General features: G+C 33.5%; 1 pseudogene across 1 annotated transcript in view; it reads left to right on the forward strand.

Moving 5' to 3' along the window:
- The window catches only part of LOC307057946 (cadherin-related family member 3-like), a 178530-nt pseudogene that overhangs the window by 85936 nt on the left and 70365 nt on the right, over window positions 1–22229 (forward strand). The window contains exons 11-17 of the transcript in view: window positions 4186–4289; window positions 5757–5902; window positions 11861–12041; window positions 14350–14506; window positions 19771–19876; window positions 20632–20878; window positions 21319–21464. The product of the transcript in view is annotated as a cadherin-related family member 3-like (transcript). The remainder of the gene's footprint in view (window positions 1–4185; window positions 4290–5756; window positions 5903–11860; window positions 12042–14349; window positions 14507–19770; window positions 19877–20631; window positions 20879–21318; window positions 21465–22229) is intronic.

Genomic DNA, 22229 nt, shown 5'->3' on the forward strand with positions numbered 1-22229 from the left:
AAGGGAACACTCTTGCACTGCTGGTGGGAATGTGAATTGGTACAGCCACTATGGAGAACAGTATGGAGGTTCCTTAAAAAACTACAAATAGAACTACCATATGACCCAGCAATCCCACTACTAGGCATATACCCTGAGAAAACCATAATTCAAAAAGAGACATGTACCAAAATGTTCATTGCAGCTCTATTCACAATAGCCCGGAGCTGGAAACAACCTAAGTGTCCATCATCGGATGAATGGGTAAAGAAGATGTGGCACATATATACAATGGAATATTACTCAGCCATAAAAAGAAACGAAACTGAGCTATTTGTAATGAGGTGGATAGACCTAGAGTCTGTCATACAGAGTGAAGTAAGTCAGAAAGAGAAAGACAAATACCGTATGCTAACACATATATATGGAATTTAAAAAAAAAAAATGTCATGAAGAACCTAGGGGTAAAACGGGAATAAAGACACAGACCTACTTGAGAATGGACTTGAGGATATGGGGAAGGGGAAGGGTAAGCTGTGACAAAGTGAAAGAGCGGCATGGACATATATACACTACCAAACGTAAGGTAGATAGATAGTGGGAAGCAGCCGCAGAGCACAGGGAGATCAGCTTGGTGCTTTGTGACCGCCTGGAGGGGTGGGATGGGGAGGGTGGGAGGGAGGGAGATGCATGAGGGAGGGGATGGGGGAACAGATGTATATGTATGACTGATTCACTTTGTTATAAAGCAGAAACTAATAAAAAAAAAAAAAGTTAAAAAAAAAAAAATAACATCTTTGTCTTTCTGGCATATAACCTACCCCATATAAGGTAGGTTTCAATATAGATTACTATATTCAATTTGCTAATATTTTAATTTAATTTGGGGATTGTAATCCTAAATGTTCCCTTGTCTTTGTTGACTTAAGCTCAAGGTGGTTTGTTCACTCATTTTTTCTTCCCACATGTGAGCTCATCATTAGAAGAGCTTCTGCATGTTTACACATTTAAACAGTGTTGAGCAATTGTCCCTCCAAAGGGGTATACCTCTTGGCATTCCTAGGGCATCACTGGTTTCAGGAAAGTTTATATGTTAATTTCATGGCCCAGCTATTCTTGGACCAAATGTGTAGTACAACCTAACTTTTATGAGTTTCTCTCTCTCTCTCTCTCTCTCTCTCTCTCTCCCTCTTTTTCTCCTATAAGTTAATGGCAGTGGTATTCTGGAAGGATTATGGCAAATGATTTTACTCTGTCCACCAACTTGATCTAAAAACAAACCTCATTAGATAAACTTTCATCCTCTTTTGGTTTACATATTAATCTTCTCCATTGATTTCCTCCATGGTAAGGTTATTTCTAATTTGCTTCTTGTCTCTGGTGTACTGCACAGTTCATCATATAGTCAGTGCTCAAGAATATTTCTTGAATGAAAGCATGAATTCTCTCTACTAATCTCAAGGGTCCATGTATTTGTTAAGACTTAAAACAATGAGAAACAATAGATTCATTAGTTTGAAATCATTTTTGAATTGCCAAGTACTGTGTTGGCACTCTTACTCAGATTTTCAAGAAGCCACACATTTATTTTTTTTCCTAAAGCAACAAATCAGTTACATTATGTTGAGTATGTATTAGGCACCAGTAAGGTGTTTTACACATAATAACTTACTTAATGCCTATGAAAGCCCTGTGAGGTAGATACCATTTTAACCTCCATTTTATAGATGAAGACACTAAGTCCAAATAAATAAGTGGCCTACCCAAGATCACCCAGCTGGTAAATGGATGAATCATAATTCCAACACAAGCAGCCTAACGTTATTATTTAAAAAAAATTTTTTTTGAACATCTTCACTGGAGTATAATTGCTTTAGAGTGGTGTGTTAGTTTCTGCTGTATTACAAACTGAATCAGCTATACATATACATATATCCCCGTATCTCTTCCCTCTTGCATCTCCCTCCCACCCTCCGTATTCCATATCTCTAGGGGAACACAAAGCACCGAGCTGATCTCCCTGTGCTATGTGGCTTTGTGAATTTTTTTGTTCTAGTTCTGTGAAAAATGCATTGGTAGTTTGATACGGATTGCACTGAATCTGTAGATTTCTTTGGGTAGTATAGTCATTTTCACAATGTTGATTCTTCCAATCCAAGAACATGGTATATCTCTCTATCTGTTGGTATCATCCTTAATTTCTTTCATCAGTGTCTTATAGTTTTCTGCATACAGGTCTTTTGTCTCCCTAGGTAGGTTTATTCCTAAGTATTTTATTCTTTTTGTTGCAATGGTAAACGGGAGTGTTTCCTTAATTTCTCTTTCAGATTTTTCATCATTAGTGTATAAGAAGGCAAGAGATTTCTGTGCATTATTTTTTTATTCTGCTACTTTACCATATTCATTGATTAGCTCTAGTAGTTTTCTGGTAGCATCTTTAGGATTCTCTATGTATAGTATCATGTCATCTGCAAACAGTGACAGTTTTACTTCTTCTTTTCCGATTTGGATTCCTTTAATTTCTTTTTCTTCTCTGATTGCTGTGGCTAAAACTTTCGAAACTATGTTGAATAAGAGTGGTGAGAGTGGGCAACCTTGTCTTGTTCCTGATCTTAGTGGAAATGGTTTCAGGTTTTCACCATTGAGAACAATGTTGGCTGTGGGTTTGTCATATATGACCTTTATTGTGTTGAGGTAAGTTCCCTCTATGCCTACATTCTGGAGGGTTTTTTTTTTTATCATAAATGAGTGTGAATTTTGTCGAAAGCTTTTTCTGCATCTATTGAGATGATCATATGGTTTTTATCCTTCAGTTTGTTACTATGGTTTATCACATTGATTGATTTGCGTATATTGAAGAATCCTTGCATTCCTGGGATAAACCCCACTTGATCATCGTGTATGATCCTTTTAATGTGCTGTTGGATTCTGTTTGCTAGTATTTTGTTGAGGATTTTTGCATGTATGTTCATCAGTGATATTGGCCTGTAGTTTTTTTTGTGTGTGACATCTTTGTCTGATTTTTGTATCAGGGTGATGGTGGCCTCGTAGAATCAGTTTGAGAGTGTTCCTCCCTCAAGCAGCCTAACTTTGTATGGGTATTTCACCACTATGCTACCTTGCCATTGTTGGCTTGTCATCTCTTCTAAAAAGCTGTTAATATCCTCCCTCATACTTTCATGCTCTGCTGTAGTCTCTGTACATGCAGAAACTGTGTGCTGCTTATTTTAAATATCAGTGCTTGGTAGTTAAATGATATACTACTGAGGATGCATGAACAAATGAGTGAATAGCTAATTCAGAACAGCTGTGCTGTCGTAGGGAACCCCATTTCTTTAAGCCAGTGGCAAAGAAAGGAAAATTGACATATTTGAAAATAAACTTTTCATTTTAAATCACCCTTTTTCTTTGTCTTTTAAACAGTTTATACATTTTTTTGAATAATAATTTACTTCAGTGGTAATATATTTTTGGTCAAGCTACATTTTTGTTAAATATTCCTTGTAATCTTCAGTTTCTTCTAATTTATTTGAAATATTTCTGAAATAGAAGGCTCAATAAAGTATCAATATAATATTATATAATTAAAAGCACTTTGATTTGCTTTTTGTTTTTGTACATAATCTACTTATTAATTATATAATTAAATTTAATAAAACAAAATTAAAATAATTCTTTGACTTCATCAAGCTTTTAGTTATTACTCTATTAGACAACACTTTTGATTATTTTGACATTGGAATATCAACTTTTTATATGAAAATTTTACAACTTTTTTGATGTTTCTAAAGTATTCATGATTTTTCAATTTTTTTCCAAACATAAGATAGCTGTTTACCTTCACATATTTTTTCCGAAACAGTGAAACTTAAGTTATCCTTTTAGTTTCCTATTTCAAGAAATTCAAATTCACTCTATTGCCTTAAATGTGTAGCATACCAATACCAGTATTTAAAAACACTGTCACAGTTCCATTACAATTGGTAGGTAGCATTAAACACAGAAATATACATGAGGGTACAAAAGATACTCCTTTTGACAAATGACCTTAAGATTTTTTTAGGAATAGACCTACATTCTTATGCTGCAATTTTTAAAGTGCTTTTCAATTTTATTTTTAAAAAAGCATTTTGTAAAGGGAAATTGCATATTTTAAGCACTCCAAAAACATATTCTGTCATGTCTTATTTATTTTATCATTTCCAGATAGTGGTTGCTGCGAGAAATAGAGAGAACCTGTCTCTGGAGTTATGCATTGGCACCATGACTTTAAACAGCAGGAATGTTAATGATGAGAGTCCTGTTCTTACGTAAGCAAAGAGTAATCTAAATATTTAAATGCTAAGATTTAACCACTGAAACTTTTTTTATAATGGGGTAAATATCAGAGTTTTGCTGTTATGTCCATTGTCAATTTTTTTACAAACATTCAAAGTGACCTAGAAGCAAACCTCTATTAGCTCCATACTATTGCTCTTTTTACACCCAGTGAAAGTCAACCTCAATCATATTTTATGTTTGAAACCACAGAAGTCAATTTTTTTTTATGGAATAAGAATTCAAAGCTTTTTATTTTCCTATTAATATATTGTAAATGCTCCTTAATAAGTAAAATATTGTAGAAAATGCACATTGATACATTCGTATTGAAGAGAATTAGGGTTTTGCTCTGGATTTGGCTTACAGGAATGTTGTGGCTGGGTTGATCTTCCATCCAGACCACTAAAAGTTTCTCCATATCAGCAATAAGGCTGTTTCACTTTCTTATCATTTGTGATTCACTGGAGTAGCACTTTTAATTTCCTTCAAAAACTTTTCCTTTGCATTCAGAACTTGGATAACTGTTTGGCACAAGAGGCCTAGCTTTTAGCCTATTTTGGCTTTCTACATGTCTTCCTCACCAAGCTTAATCATTTCTAGCTTTTGATTTAAACTGAGAGACATGCATCTCTTTCACATGCACATTTAGAGGCCACTGTAGGGTTATTAATGGGCCTGATTTCAATATTGTTGTGTCTCAGGGAATAGGACGGCCGAAGAGAAGAGAGACAGAGGAATGGCCAGTTGGTGGAGCAGTCAGAACACATACAACATTATCCATTAAGTTCATTGTCTCATAATGGCATAGTTTGTGGTGCTCCAAAACAATTACAGTAGTAATATGAAAGCTCACTGTTCATAGATCACCATAACAAATATAATAATAATGAAAAATTTTGAAATATTGTGAGGATTACCAAAATGTGATATAGAAACACCAAGTGAGCATATGCTGTGGGAAAAATGGCATCAGCAGACTTGCTCAATGCAGTGTTGCCAGAAACCTTCAATTTGTAAAAAATGCAATATCTGCAAAGTGCATTAAAGTGAAGTGCAATAAAATGAGGTATGCCTGAATATGAAATGAAACAGTGATTTTAAAAGTGTTTGTAGTATTTTGTTATCTGGAATAAAGTATAATTAACCATTCAGTAGAAGGACTAGAGAAAGGGTATAGGTAGGAGAAAACTTTTAACTTCACTTTATAATAATTAAAGATTCTCTAATAAACGTAGTAATTTATAAAGAAAAAGATTTTTTGAGGCCAGGGGCTTGAAACTCTTACAAGATATGTACCACATAATATTTAAAATTTTATGTGATACATATTTAATTTAATTTAATTTAATTTAAAATTAAAACCCACTGGTGCAGGTCCCCTCCCTATTTGTTGTGTGACAGATGAAAAGAGACATTTGTTTACACTAAGTGATAAAAAAATCCCTTTTGTCCCACAGATATATACCAGATGCACCTATAAATATTTATGAAAATCTGGCTGTTGGAACAAAGCTAGTGAAGCTGACAGCAACTGATAGAGACATAGGGGACTCGGTACATTATGAATTTATAGATACACAAAAAGAATTTTCAATAAATGAAGGTATAATAATTTTTTGTTGCTACTCATTTTATAAAGTATATTATAAAATGTATTTTTCACTAGTTAAAAATAAGCTTGGTTACCATTCTATAAGGATAAAAGAATATTTAAAATATTCAGCAGCATATTTAGCATATTTTATATGAGGTAAAAAGTGATCATTCTTTCCTTCTCAGAAGTATGGAAATAGTCTGCACAATCTGTATGCTCCAGGGGACTCCCAAACAATTCAGACCCACAGCATGGTTCCCTGGGATTTTACTTTATGATTTTTCTGTGAGAAGTAGCTTTTCGCATGAAAACCATAATATTAGTCACAGGAATTGAATATTTATTTTATATCATACATTCTCATAAGCACTTTGCATATACAATAACTTCTTTGTTTACTATCCTAATCCCCATCTAACATACGATGCCTGGAGAGAAATCTTCATTTACTCAAGCTCATGCAGCTAATTTGCATGTCATGGCCTGCACTTGAATTCAGACTGCTTGAAAAAGAGACCTATAACTCTAAGTACATTCTATATGACTACAAGTTAGGAGTTCATGCATGCCTCTAACAACTTAAGAATAAAGCAAGGGGAGGGGAGAAAGAAAGGTTTTTCCATTTCTTAAGAGGTATTGTACATTTGGCATGCATAAAAAAGCAGGATTAATCACACACTGCCTGTCATATCGGTGAAGAGTCCCACATAGGGAGTAGAATCTGAGAGGTGAGTAAGGAGACCTGTGGAAGGGAAGACCTGTGGCACACCAGAACTTAAGCAAAGCGAGAAGGATATTCAGGTCAGAAGTGATAAGTAGGGAGTGGCAGCAGAAATACGAGATTCATTACATAAAGGAGGATTGATACAATAACTGTGTTAAACATAAATGAAGGCTGGTTTCTCCTGTCAGACATGTGAGTTACAAAAGTAGAAAATGAGAAAACTATAATGAACAATATGAGGATAAATTAAAATTAACAGTGTTAGAGTAAACATGTTTTTCATTACATGGTTAGGTACAGGAAGATGTGTGTGTGTGTGTGTGTGTGTGTGTGTGTATAGTTACATAAATAGATATTGATGTAAATGTATGTGGGCGCGCATACACACACACACACACACACACACACACACAGATGTGTATCTGTAGCTACGTCTACTAAAAGAGTAAAAGAACTTAGGAGGATGATACAACAATAGCAATGAGCATATCTAGTACCCAGATACTGACTTCTACATACAATTTTATCCTATAAGAGCTCCCTAGAGCAATGACTCATTTTGAAAGTAATAGGAGTTAAAATGCAAGATGAGCTTGAAATAACTCGTTGTGACAGTAAGCAAGAACATGATCAAGGAATGGTGAGGGTATGTTAAAAAAACCCCAAACAAACAGAAATTAGCTTGAATTGGCTCCCTCTAGCCAATTTAAGGGCGCTTTGAACATAATAGTTCATAAATGAAAATAATAGTTGCAAATTATAACCCATTATAAAACATGGGACTCCATGAGTCCATAGAGATAAATTGACATAAATAGACATAAATAAATTGACAATTTCATGGAGAAGAGAATGTTTACATATTTTCAAAACACCTCTTCATAAAATATTCATTAATTGCAAAGGATAAAATAGCAACTTTGGAATGGAGAATACTGGTAGACACCATCTTAGTCAAGAAATTAAAGTGAACATCATCAGTAATGAGTCAAACTGATAGCATGCCATAAGAAGATATTGTAACTTCAGTGATATTTAATCCCAAACTACATAACCCAAATCTTATCACGGGCAGACATCAGGGAAATCCAATTTGAGGAAAATTCTCCAAAATTACCAGCCTTTAATCTTCAAAATGATAAAAATTAAGAGAAGAGTGAAGAACTTTCCAGATCGACGGAGACTAAAAGGACATGAAAACCGGATTTTTTGCTATAAAAATATTGAGACAGGGGGCTTCTCCGGTGGTGCAGTGGTTGGGAGTCCAATTGCTGGTGCAGGGGACACGGGTTTGTGCCCCGGTCCAGGAGGATCCTAAGTGCCACGGAGCGGCTAGGCCCGTGAGCCATGGCTGCTGAGCCTGCGCGTCCGGAGCCTGTGCTCCGCAGCGGGCCCGCGTACCGCAAAAAAAAAAAAAAAAAATATATATATATATATATATATATATATATATATATATATATAGAGAGAGAGAGAGAGAGAGAGAGAGAGAGAGAGACAATTGGTAAAACTTGAAAGGAGGTCTCAGTATTAGGTGTATTGATGTCAACTTCTGGATTTTGTTGTTTTTATTGTGGTAATGTTGGAGGATGCTCTTAGGAAATATACCTTAAAGTATATGGAGATGATGAGACATCAAGATCAGAAACTTATTCTCAAATGGTTCAGGAAAAAAAATTTTTTCTCACATGTTCATGATTATTTAAAACATTTAATAATTATAAAGACTAAAAAATAGAAATCAAGAAAGAAAAAAAGATAATATTGAAGATAGGCAGAAAAGAGGCAATACTTTAAATCATATTCTAAAAATTCCTGAAGAAGCATATAAAAGCAGTAGAGCAGAATACTGAAAAGTATCTATCACTCAAGAAAATGTTTCTAAAATAAAAGATGATTTGAGGCTACATGTTACAAAAGGCAAACTAGGTTTTTGAAGACCAATACGGAGTGGCTGAATATGAGACATTTTCTAGTAAACCATTAGATATTAACGTAAAAGAAAAAATAGTTGAGCCCCTAGGCAAAAAGGTTGTCAGTTATAAGAGAGTGATAATCAAATTGTAAAAAGATGTTTTTTACAAGAATTTCCAGTTAATAGAGTAACGTATTTAGGAAACCTGAGGACACAAATTGTGACTTTAAAAATTTATTCAAAGGAAAATGACCTCACAGATAAAGAAAGCAGATAAAATTTCAGGACCATGGAAGCAATCAGGAAATATTGTTCCTATGAGTTCTTCCTGAGGAGTTTGCTAGGGAATGAACTCCAGACAACCAAAATAACTGGAGAATTATCAGCATAAGAAATGATGGTGAGAGATAAATACATATTTATTTACAAAATTAAAAATAAATAATGATTTTAGAGAGTGTACTACAGATAAAGCCTACATTAGCTGCAAATATAGATAAATTAATTAAAAAGCAACTGTTAATTAAAATATTATAAGTTTTTATTTTTGTTGATTTTTGTTGTTTTTGTTTTTCTCGCTGCACACAGCTCCCTACCCTAACTCTACTATGCTTGGGCCAGAAGAACTAAAAGCATTTATAGTAGGGGGAAAAAATTGGAACAGAGGCACAATGAGGGGAAACTACTTTAGTAGATATTAAAACATGTTATAATGCCTCTGAATTGCAAACAGTGTGATAGTGACAAATGATTATATAGATAGATGTATGGAACAGGATATAAAATTTTGATAAAAGTCCCAAATGATCATGAAAATGTAAAAGTGCAGAAAAGGTTGACGTTCTTTAAAATGATGTAATAACTCATAGCATGAGGAAAATAAAACATTTTTGTATTATATATCAGGTTTTATCTCAAAAATGCAATCATACACATAATAGAAGAAAATATGAATGAATTTCTTTATAACCTGTGAGTAGGAAAAACTTACAACCGTAACTCAAAATCCAGAAACCACTTGGGAATAAATTGATGAATGTGACATAAATCATCATACGATCACCATCATCATCATCACCATCATCACAACAACATTTTTATGTCAAACAAATAAAATCACCATAAGAAAAGTAAAAATACAAATGAGAAATTGGGAAAATATTTGCATATTAGAAGAATAAAAGTAACAATCAGATATGAAAATGGACTAAGACAAGAATCAACAGTTTAGAGGAGTTGCAAATGACTCTCAAGCATATGAAAATATGCTCTGTTTTATTCATAATAAAATTGAAAATTAAAATAATACTACTTTACTATTTGTAACCTACAGGATTACCAAAAATTTATGTTTGAAAATATCTTCTGTTGGTGAGGCTGTGTGAAACAGACTTCATATAAATCTTGGTGAGGATGAAAAATACTACAACCTTTACTGAGAGAATATGGTAGAATCTAGGAAAACTGCACATGCATTTACATTTTGATGCTGCAATCTCACCTCTAGAAAATACCTCAAATACACTGACAAAAATATAAAAAGATGTATGCACACACCATTTGTTGCATCATTATTTAACAGCAAGATTGAAAATATCCATAGGGTAGTCATCATATAAACTGTGATACACCTAGACAATGGAATAATATGTCCATAGAAAAAGAAATAAGGAACCTCTCTCTATATTATTTACATAATGATGATCTCTGAGATATTATATTGGGGGGGGGAAGGTGAAAAAAAGTGTGCATAATGTGTTACTGTTAAATTTATCATGGAAAGAACACAAAATTATATAACAATTTTTTTAAATCCTGGAGAATTTTATAGATTAAAGAGAGTTAAGAGACATACTAACCAATTAAAAACTGTGGACTTTACTTAGATGATGATTTGAAAAGCAACAAAACTTCATAAGACAATCCAAAAATTTTCATCATTACTGAATATATGATGATGCTAAGGAATTAATGTGATTTTTAAGGTATGCTAATTATATCACAGTTATATTTTAAAAGAAGAGTCCTTTGCCTTTAAGAATAGATAATAAAATATTTACAAATGAAATAACATGTTGTTTGGGATTTTCTTCAAAATAATCCAAGTAGAGGATAAAGTAGGCAATGCTATAGATGAAACAAAATTGGCCATATATTGTAATTGTTGATGCTAGTGATGTGTACGTAAGAGTTTATTGTATAATTCTCTTGGATTTAATAGATGTGAATTTTTAAATAAAAACTTTTTATTCAGGAAAATATATGCCCCCATCATAATAAAAGTAAGTACCTTATATTTTCAATTGCAATAAACTATGTCTTTAAAACAACATAATTTGAAAAGTGGATAGGATATAGTAAAGATATTAAGAATTTTTCATATTGTCTTCACTCCACTTCTGTTGCTCCTTCTAAGACAAAAATGCCTAATCAGCTAGAACATATGTTTATCAATTCTATCTGCTAAATATGAATTAAAATCCTTCCTTTCCATTATTATTGTACTTCAACATCTCTCACCCAATCCTCAGCAGTACAATATACTTTTCTCAAAATACTCTGTTCTTGCACATATTTCTGCCCTTCCATGTGCTATTCCGTTTATCTGGAGTGTCTGTCCTACTTCTTCTTCTCCTTTGGCTTCCCTTTGCCATAACTCCCTCCTCGCAACCTCCACTCCACCCCAGTCTTCTTTAGCTGGATTTCCTGTGCTCGTTTCTCAACACTCAGCATAAGCTTCACTGTGTACCCCTCACCCCACCCACCATGACCCTCCTATGAAATTTTTTTTTTTTTAAAGAAGATGTTGGGGGTAGGAGTTTATTAATTAATTTATTTATTTTTGCTGTGTTGTGTCTTCATTTCTGTGCGAGGGCTTTCTCTAGTTGTGGCAAGCGGGGGCCACTCTTCATCACGGTGCTCAGGCCTCTCACTATGGCGGCCTCTCTTGTTGCAGAGCACAGGCTCCAGACGCACAGGCTCAGTAGTTGTGGCTCACGGGCCTAGTTGCTCTGTGGCATGTGGGATCCTCCCAGACCAGGGCTCGAACCCGTGTCCCCTGCATTAGCAGACAGATTCTCAACCACTGCGCCACCAGGGAAGCCCTGAAATATTTTCTGACCTATGCAGTTCAGGAGGGTTTCCCTTCCAGGTCACTAACCATTCCCCACAGATCCCCAACGGTGAGAGGTGTATAAGCTTCATCAGGTCAGCAACTGTGATTTGTCCTTTAATTTATCCCCAGAACAGTTTTCTCCATATCACTATTTTAATTTATAGTGTTTTCACCTTGTGAATGTTGAACAAATTTTCATTATCTGCCTTTTAGCTTCAGGAGAGGTCACAATCGCCTATCATTTGGATTATGAAGACGCACCCACCCCACATTCTTGGGTATTATATTTTAGTGTTTATGACAATGAAGGACTGCATTCCACAACTGGAACACTCACAGTGATTCTACAAGATGTCAATGACAATCCACCTCAATGCACTCAGGATATTTACATGTAAGTTATTATAGCAAATTTGGTCTTCAGATTTTGTCATAGAGAGAAAAGAGAGAAAAATAAATGGGTAAACAATATACTATTCCTGGAATGAAGAAGAAGCCCTTCCTTCCATCTTTACTGTATTTTTAGCCAATTTGCAGCTTCTCTGATACAATTGGACCTGCTTTATTTTGTCTCAGAAAATTATAAAAATTAAAGCTAGAAAGGACCCCAAAAGATGACATTTGTCTAGCCCCGTGCTTCTGGGGAGGTAAAACAACTATCACACTAAAAATTATATATATGTATGGATAGTAAATTATAATTCATTTTTAAAATATTACTGGCATTAATTTAAAGACAGCGCTAAAGTCACATGCAAACTTTCAGCTTTTTAATTACATAGAAATTTTAAAATGAAGGCATGATAAGTTATTTCCATTATATAAAACGAGTACCAAATCTATAAGATTTCATTCACTGAAACACAGATTTCCTGATCCCTAGTACATTTTTCCCTTCAGAATACCTGATTGCTCAGAAAATTCTTAACCTAGTCTGGAAGTATTTTGGTAACATACTCTTTTTTGGTATTCTCATTACATATCTCATTCTAACAGTGTATGCAATAATCCACCCTTGAGGAAAACAATAGATATGTGGGCTTTATACCATCAAGTAACAGAAGACAATCTAGATAGATCTAAAATCAACTACATGGAGTAGAACTTTGACAGTCCTGCAAGATGAACAAAAGAATCTCCTGCTTAATCAGAATTTTCACTTACATAGTAGAAACAATGTTTTATACAATGCTATAAAAGTGCTTTAGTGGTCACTCTTAAATAATGTATTGAAACCACTTAAAACAATATTTTAGAAATACTATTGCTGGCATATATTTGAAAACTTTGTAGAAACAAAACATAGTCCAAAATTCACATATGGAAATAGTGCCATTGCACTACTGAACTTTGAAAATCAACTTTTAGTTTGTAAACTTTTTGCCAGAAATATATTTTACTAAAAAACCAAGAGATGGAAAGAATAAACAATAATTCTGTAGACACTCCAACTGTAGTTTGCTTTCACTTCCTATTCTAGCTAGTACTTTACAGATTCTTACTGGAACAGTATTAGAATTTTTGGTTTCTAGAACATTCTTTCTGTTAACAAATTTGACAACTCACCTTTTATTCCACTATTTTTCTCAAACCTAATGTATTTTAAGTAATTAAAATTAGAAATATTATTTTAAAACAAACAAAAAATACAAACATAACTGTTTTTATTGGTCAGAATATTTAACAGTAGCTGCTGTAACACCAACAAAATTTTTTTTTAATCAATGACTAAACTCAATAAGCATTTCTTTGCCCCTTATGCAAAGGTAATGAAGCTTGGTTGGCTCTAGTGAGTGGCACTCCTCTCTCTATGCTGAGACTCAGGGGTCCTGGCTTATTGGATCTTCTGTCCTGGTCATATTGTTGCCTTTTACTTCCAACCACATATTTAATTACCTTGCCTAGACTGATACACAGCCTTTTCACTTATATTTCATTTGCCAGCACATCCTCCCCTCCCCTCCCGAGTCCCGCAGCCAACTGTAGAAGTTGTAGAAAAACTGGGATACAAGAGCGACATAAGAATATTGGTAAAAATTAACAGTCCCTGCTAACTTTTAAGCAAATTTAATAGACAGTAACAGGACTACTGCAGCTTGAGCTGTGCATACAGCAGATCAAAGCATTAGTTCCAGTCTAGTATTATTCAATAATTTAAGGAACCTCCTAAAAACAAGACAGTTTGAAATACCAAGAATACAAAGAAAGTTATATTGCACAGAAAGCAAGAAGTCAAAGGTTTATTCTTTTCTCTAGTCTGTGTCTTTTTGTCATTTAATTTCTTTAGTCCTCAGTTTTCTAGTTTTTAAAATGGGCACAATGATAACTTATGTGCCTAAAGGCAAAATTGTGGAGCAAGTAATTTCAGATCAGTTTCAGCTCTAGGATTTATAAATAAAAAATTGTGAAGTTGAGGTACTACTGCCATATTTCCAGTGATAATATATGCGTGTGTGTTACTAAATTTGCTGCTTATTAATCCAACATAATAGCAGCTCATTTTTCCTAGGCCTTATAGCAAGAATGCCAAATATTTTCTTAACTTTCACAAATTTTCAGCAACATTATAATTTTATTATTGGCAGAAGTAGTTATTTAAAATATGAGTATATTTTAAAACATATTTTAAATTAAATAAGATCATCTGCATAAATCTAAATTAACATGCTACAACACATTTTTCTCATATTTCCTTATTATAGAATTGAACTTCCTGAAAACATCCCAGTTGAGATTCTTTTAGTCTCTCTAACTGGTACAGATAAAGACAGAACTGTTCCCAATAACAATATAACTTACCATTTGATTATGGATACTTTTTCAAATGAAAACGTTACCCTCACCAACAATGAACTGAAAGTATTTTAAAGATTCTCTCTGACTGTGGCCCTGTGATTGACCTTAGAAAAATATTTTATTTTTATTATTATAAAATCTTTAATGAACTACAGTAGTTCAAATAGCTGATGGCAGAATTTGTTCCTGTATTTTCAACTGAACCTTAAACTGACAACAAAATATTTAGTTTAGAATGAATGCTGGAATGCAATTTTGATCTTGGGAACTGAACTAAGAAGGTTATAAATTTCCTAGAACAAATGGTTCTGTGATAAAGTACTGGCTATTCCTTTGGACTGTGTTAAAGTAACCATAATTGCCATTAAGTAAGTATATTAAATAACTATTCTATAAAATAGAATATGCATACTTTATTACTGCATCTTGGAATATACAATAGCTTAAATATTTTACCAATTCAGTAAATCTAAACTTTATTTTTAACAATTTTTGAAACCAAAGTCAGTCTATAAGTTGCTATATTCACATATTTTTAAATAGAATTGACAGGCTTGGTTAGGCATTGTGATCAACCAGGATTTGTGGGTAATGTGTGGATATCATTATGATAAGCAACTGCTCATCTGACCAATTGGCTAAGACATCAGACATAGTCTGAATAAGTAAGACATACATAAGTAAGAAGCAGTTTTTTGGCCTTGGATTTGACACAAGCCCTTGCAATTGGACTCCTACCCAAGCCCCAAGCTGCATTTCATACTAACTCTAATGCCCTTACCACTTACTGCCTCACACTGTATAACAGAGGTACACAGAAACACTTTCATGACCTTAAAACACTACACTGTCTGTCAGCTCTGTCTTTTAGTCCTGCTGTTCACACTGTTCATACCACTAGAAAATGTTCCCCAGCATTTTGTTACCCAATTACCCACAAACTTTTGCACAGCCTTCATAACTTTGCTTAGACATTTCTTTTAAGAAACCATCCCTAATATTTCTTCTGCCTCTTGTCTGGATCACGTGATTCTCTTTGGGTTCTCACAGCATTTTGTATCTGTCCCAAAAAAGCCCTTATCACATCTCTGTCTCCCCAAATAAACAGAGAAAGAAAAAAAATCTGTTATGAAACTAGTGCCTGGCATATATTCAGTACTTTGTAGATATATGTTAATTAATGACTGAATTAATGAGTTATAAATGAATAAAATTAAACTGTGAAATAGGTTTGTAAGGCATTGATAGGATTTAGTAATAAATTACTCCCAAATACATCAGTACCACATTTTCACAATTCTTTGCAACTAGAAGTTATTGTTAATATGACCAGAATGTCAAAACAGATTCTTAGAAACTATATATACTAACTTGTACCTGATAATGATGAAAAATAATGCAATATCAAAAATATTCTTAATTAGGAATATTAAGATCATAGCATGGTATAACATTTCCTTGAATAAATAATAAATAAAATAAGCTCACCAAATATATGAATAAACAACAGATTGTTGCATTGGACCTGCTCTAATGTTGACAAAACCCATAAAACCTGCCACATACATTTCCTAGAAGCAAAATCATTGAATCAGAGTACCCATGATGGCTTTTCCAACATTTTCCTATAAATTATTGAATGTTATACTCACTGGTATATAGTATTCCTCCTTTTTCTTTTTTAAAACATTATTAGATTATTGGGATGAGAACAACAGGATTTTTTTCAAAAGGTGATTAAGCTCAGAAAGGGTTATTAAAATGGCAACATTCTTATCTCGCTAGAGCAGCCAAGCTAAGAGAAGCCAGTTTGCAGAAGAAAAGAAACTGACATAATTTTAATGCTTAGTGAGTAAAACCTTTATTAAGAGAACACAGAACTCGAATTTGGCTTTCCAACAATGTCTGAATTTTAAACTCACAAAGGGGCGTAATTAAGATACTAACTTTTAAAAAATAAAATTGATGTGTTCTAAGATGGCCATACATTTGCAGTGTATTATACTAATGGGAAAAAAAAAAAGAGTCTTAGCATTCACTCAAAACTGGGATTTATAATAAGCGTCAAGAGTTTTATGTTAAAATAATGAATAAAGCTCTAATAGACTAGTAGATACCATTAACTCTAAATTTATCTTAATTCATTGAAGAGTGACAGCCACTGGGGTACTGGTGATAGCTATGTGATTTTAATGTTGAACAATGAATTACTATATAATGAATCCGAACTATTTCATATGTAATATATTTAATTTATTAATAAAATAAAAAATGGATGTTTATATTAGTATTGCTAATCACATATTTGAATAGGTCATTTTTCTTTAATGAGTATTGACCTGAAAAATCACCCCAATATATTTTATTAGTCAATTCATTTTTGATGACTACTTTATGATATAATATTTGATACTTACAAGATAATATATCTGCAAGGTATGACACATAGCATTACAATGAACCCCTGAACACATCACCCCTCTTCAGAAGTAGAACATTACTAACAGCTGTGCTAGTACCCTTTCTCATCCCCCTACTTGGCCTTCAGAGGCAACCAATAACATGGTTTTGTATTTGTTATTGTTTGGGGGATTTTATAGTTTTATCATCTATGTACATATTCCTGGACAATATTGTTGGTTTGCTTAGCTCTTGAGCTTTAAAAAAGTGGTGTCATATTCTATTTAGTCTCCTGTGACTTAATTTTTTCATTTATGTTATGGCTCTAAGAGTCATCCATGTATGGCATCTATCTATCTAGCTGTCTTTTATCTGCCTACCTACCTAGTTGCTGTAATGTTCCATTACATGCTTTAACATTCCATTGTGTGACTATAACCATTCTCTCACTGGGATTTGGATTTCCTTCTGGATTTCACTTAAGGTTGTAATGAACATTCCTGTATGTTTTTGCATGGTGCCTACATGCAACACATTCGCAAGGGTATCTACTTAAGCACAGAACTGCATTGCCATAATGTATGTAAATAGTCAGTTACATAAGGTGGTGCCAAGTTGTTTTCCAAAGTGGTTGCATCACATTATACTCTCACCAGCAATGTATAAGGATTTTTCTTGATCGATATCCTTCTCATAATAACTGGTACACTCACATAGTTTAACATGCTTTAGCCTGATTAGTAATGAGGTTGCACTTCTCTTCACATATTCATCAACTGTGTGAAAAAAACATGCAATATTGGGGTTTCCTTTGTGTGATGCACATAAAATATATATTTATCCATTCTTGTTTTTTCTTATTGATTCGTATGATATATTCTGGAAAATATCTCATTTTCCCATAAATATTTTAACAAGTGGTCTTTCATATTTAAGTTTCTAGACACAGGGGAACTAATTTGTGGTTTGGAGTGAAGTAGGGATTCCATTGATTTTTTTCACCACTTGTAATACCAACTCACAGTGATATTTCTACAGCGAACTACACTGCCATCTCTGACATAGATAAAATTTTTGTATATGTTTGTGTATCTGGTTATTTTCTTATTTTTGTTGTATTTCTTTTCAATGCTCAATTTATTTCTATTTTTCCATATTATTTTAATGCAACTATGATGAGAAAAAGCATACAGTAAATTAACAGGAGCACTACCACTGTGGATTGTTAACTTCTTGACTGATAATCTGGTTCAGTGCCATCAGTGTTCTTCATGTCACCTCCCTTTATCGACTTAGAATATAGACTACAGAATTTTATCATTGAAAAGTAGTTTAGAGACCACCTAGTATTATAGTTTATTCCTGCAGAAACATTTTTTCCCATTTGACAATTCATTTACAGCCTTTGATTTCTATAATTCTTAGAACATTGTAGAATCCTAAGAAAACAATGCTATTCACCTATACTTTTCTGCACCAAATTATCACCTAGTTGCTCCACATAACTTTTCTCCCTAATAAGGGCTGGTTGTTTGTTGATGAAAATAGTTAATGTGAGTGTGGCTAAGGCACAAAAAGAACCTTAGAAGAACTGAAGACACAGCACACAATCGCATTCCTTCCACCCCTCTTGGTTGGCCTCAGACCTACCCTAGCAATGACCACCCTGAGGACTGTGTGATTATGCATGAGCTGAGAAAGGGGAGACTCCTACCATCACCCCTTTTATTTAACATGAAAGATCCTGAATGCATCATGCCTGCCATGCACATCCCTCCCAGGAGAGTAAAGTGAAAGAACAAAAACGTGAGACGCTTTGACCTCTCACGCACAGAGTGGATCTCAAATTCTGTTTTTGCATGATTTCAAAGCTTGTGATTTAAAACTTCCTTCTGAGAGATTATTCTTGCTAATACTAACTCATACCTAACTCACTTTTTAAAAGTGAAAATAAATTTATGACAACTACTTTTTACAAATCTTAATTATACATCAGAGCAGTTATTTATGAAGAGAATCATGAAATAGGAAGAATACAGTCTATGGCAAATGAATCAGTGTGAACAAATGCATATCAAACATGGAACCCTAGTTTTGCTATTAGTATACTTTTACAATATGAGGTAATAATTACAAAGTGCCAGAATATACAGTAATATTATCTTAGCTTTTGCAATAAATGTATAGTTTTTATATTATAAAACTCTCCAGTATGGAAGCCATCAGCTACTTGTGCTTTTGAGCACTTTAAATGTGGCTTGTTGGAACTGAGATATGCTCCAAGAATGAAATAAGCAACGGATTTCAGAGAATTAGCACAAATGAATGTAAACATCCCATCAATATTTTTTGGTGTTGATTACAAGTTGAAATGATAGTATTTTGGACATATTTGATTAAATAAAATACTGTTAAAAACAATTTTACCCGTTTCTTCTGACTTTTTAAAAATGTGGCTACTAGAACCTTTTCAGACCAATGTCGAAAAGGAATGATGGGATGGGACATCCTTGCTTTGTTCCTGATCTTAGTGGGAAAGCTTTGAGTTTCTGGCCACTAGGTGTGGTGTTAGGTGTAGTTCTTTGTATATATTCTTTATCAAGTTGAGGAAGTTCTCCTCTAATCCTGGTATACTGAGATCTTTTATCTTGAATGGGTGTTGTATTTTGTCTGATCATGTGGTTTTTCCTTTTTAGCCTGTTGATGTGATGGTAACGTGGCTTCTAAAAAACTTAAAATTACATATGTGGTTCACATTCCTACCAAATATATCCCTATTGAATAGCAATAGCATTGCTATAAGATATTATTTTCACTTATTTTTTTTACCAAATGTTTCACAAGTCTTAGTTTTAGAGTCATGTAACTGATAAAGTGAATGCTTAATTATTAGAAGTAACCATCAATGTGATATTTTTTATCTGGAAATTGGACCTACACATCTAGATTATGATAATGCTATTTTTGCAGGAATGCACTTCAAATATACATTACTTGTGAGAGTGTCTGATGAAGGAAGTCCTGTACTCTCGAGTAAGAATTTACTAATTTGAAATATTAAAATGTTCTGAGTTATATAAAATAACAAGTAATTTAAGAAATTAGTTATTAGAAGTTTATTGTATTTTTAAATATTCTGATGATCTGTTATAATAAAGTATAAAATTTTTACTTATTTTAACTTATTTAGTGCATATGTACTGCTATTTAAAAAAAGAAAGTCCAAATGAAAATTGGAACATTTGGAGAGAATGATGTCCAAATGCTATTACACCATGTTGCAGCTATTTAAAGGCAATGTCAAAGTTGAACTTTTCTGAAATAGTTGTTTTTTAAAAAATTTCTCAGGGAATTAATTTTGCATTAGAGAAAATACTAATGTTCACATTCATAGTAAATTCCATTTCCTTCATATTTCTTTATTATATTGTCATGATGAAGTATTTTAATCATATTTCAACTAGAAAATAATGTCTGCTTTTGGAAACTATGATTTTTAATTCAGAATAGTACCATTATGCATAAACACATTATAAAATATGATTGTTTTGACAAGTACTCAAAATCAGTTAATAGGGTGTTTTAATCCTAAACTTATTTTCAAATGCTCTATAATCGAAAAGGTAATAAGTTAATAACAAAACTTAACAATATAGATGTATTTGTAAAATTTACACACTTAAAATATAAATATATTAGATGTTAATTAAAAAGTAAAGAAAAAAATGAGAATTATAGAAGACACATGATCACCTTAATTACATTTTTATGTACTTTCTTCTCCGTAGCACCTATTACAGTCATGATAAGGGTGAGTCACATAAATGAATTAAATCCAAGTGGAATTACATTGGCATTTACCTTCAGCTTACTTGAAAACAGTCCAGTTGATACCCTAGTTGGAAAAAGTACGTTTACAGATGGAGACAGGCCATTTAATAATATAAAATACAATATTGTTGGAGGTAATATAGGATCACCCCCAATTTTACATTGAACCAGACACATGTACTGTAAAAATACTGATATCAATTAGTAACAAAAATAAAGAGCTCATATATACTCATTTAGAATTTATTTTATTGAGAAACAGTGCATATTGGAAAATGTTAAAAAACAACTTTCTCTTAAACTATGCAATGTTCACCTTGGTTTGTTAGCTGCATCCATAAATTCTTAGTTACTGCAGAAAAAGCACTGTATAGCTTTTTTAAAAGCACTTTGCTGTATAGATCTTCAGAAAGCCTATGCACATGTATTTCTTCCATATAAATGGTGTGTGAATTAATATCTACGATGATTTTGCTGATGGATTACATGCTGGGAGTATGAACATATAAACAGAATTGATTTGTATTAGTCCATTTCCATTTGTTATTATAGTGATTAGTTCATTCATATCGTTTATAATTTAGCGTAAATTGAAAATATTTAGTGATCCTGGGATAAGAGTTCTCCTTTCATTTTTGTGTCAGGAATGATAAAGCTATTGGGTTCAATGGACAAGGAATCTGAATCACTGTACAAGATAGCTGTGAGAATAACAGACTTGGATAATGATGCTGTCCCTGACACCCTCAGACAGAGAAGTAGTACCGCTCAGGTGACTGTCAATGTTCTGGTAAGAATAAATCATTGCTTGTAATACTGTTATCCCTTAGGAGACATATTCAGTCCCCTCAGCATGGACCTAATTCAGAGAGTGGCACGTAGGTTCAAAAACTGTAACACACGATGAGAAAATTGTCATTGTATACAAACTAATCTGTGTGAATTCTGAATTTGTCTCACACATCTGTACTTCCATGTAGAGTGCCTGATACCTAAAATTGTATGTAAAAAGTTGTTGCAAGAATCATTTTGTTGTTACACATACTTCCATAAACAAACAAACATCTATTCTAGAGTTTTAGGAGGTCACTCTGTTTGATACTTCAAAAAAAAAACCCTGCTTCTCGGGCTTCCCTGGTGGTGCAGTGGTTGACAGTCCGCCTGCCAATGCAGGGGACACGGGTTGGTGCCCAGTCTGGGAAGATCCCACATGCCGCGGAGCGGCTGGGCCCGTGAGCCATGGCCGCCAAGCCTGCGCGTCCGGAGCCTGTGCTCCGCAATGAGAGAGGCCACAACAGTGAGAGGCCCGTGTACCGCAAAACAAAACAAAAAAACAACAAAAAACTGCTTCTCTGCTCATCTAGTTGCTCTAATCCCTCTCTGGTTTTCACTTAAGAAATATTTTAATATTTTCCCTAGTGAAGATTCTGAGAGATCAGGCGTAGAGGTTCACAAACATGAAGCACAGAGGCAAGAACTTCTAACTTATAAATAAATACTTTTTAAATATTCAAAGCAAAAACATATTTGACTTGGTTTGCTTAAGACTTACGTC

The sequence above is a fragment of the Hyperoodon ampullatus genome, assembly GCF_949752795.1.
Source record: "Hyperoodon ampullatus genome assembly, chromosome: 9".
NCBI lineage: Eukaryota > Metazoa > Chordata > Mammalia > Artiodactyla > Ziphiidae > Hyperoodon > Hyperoodon ampullatus.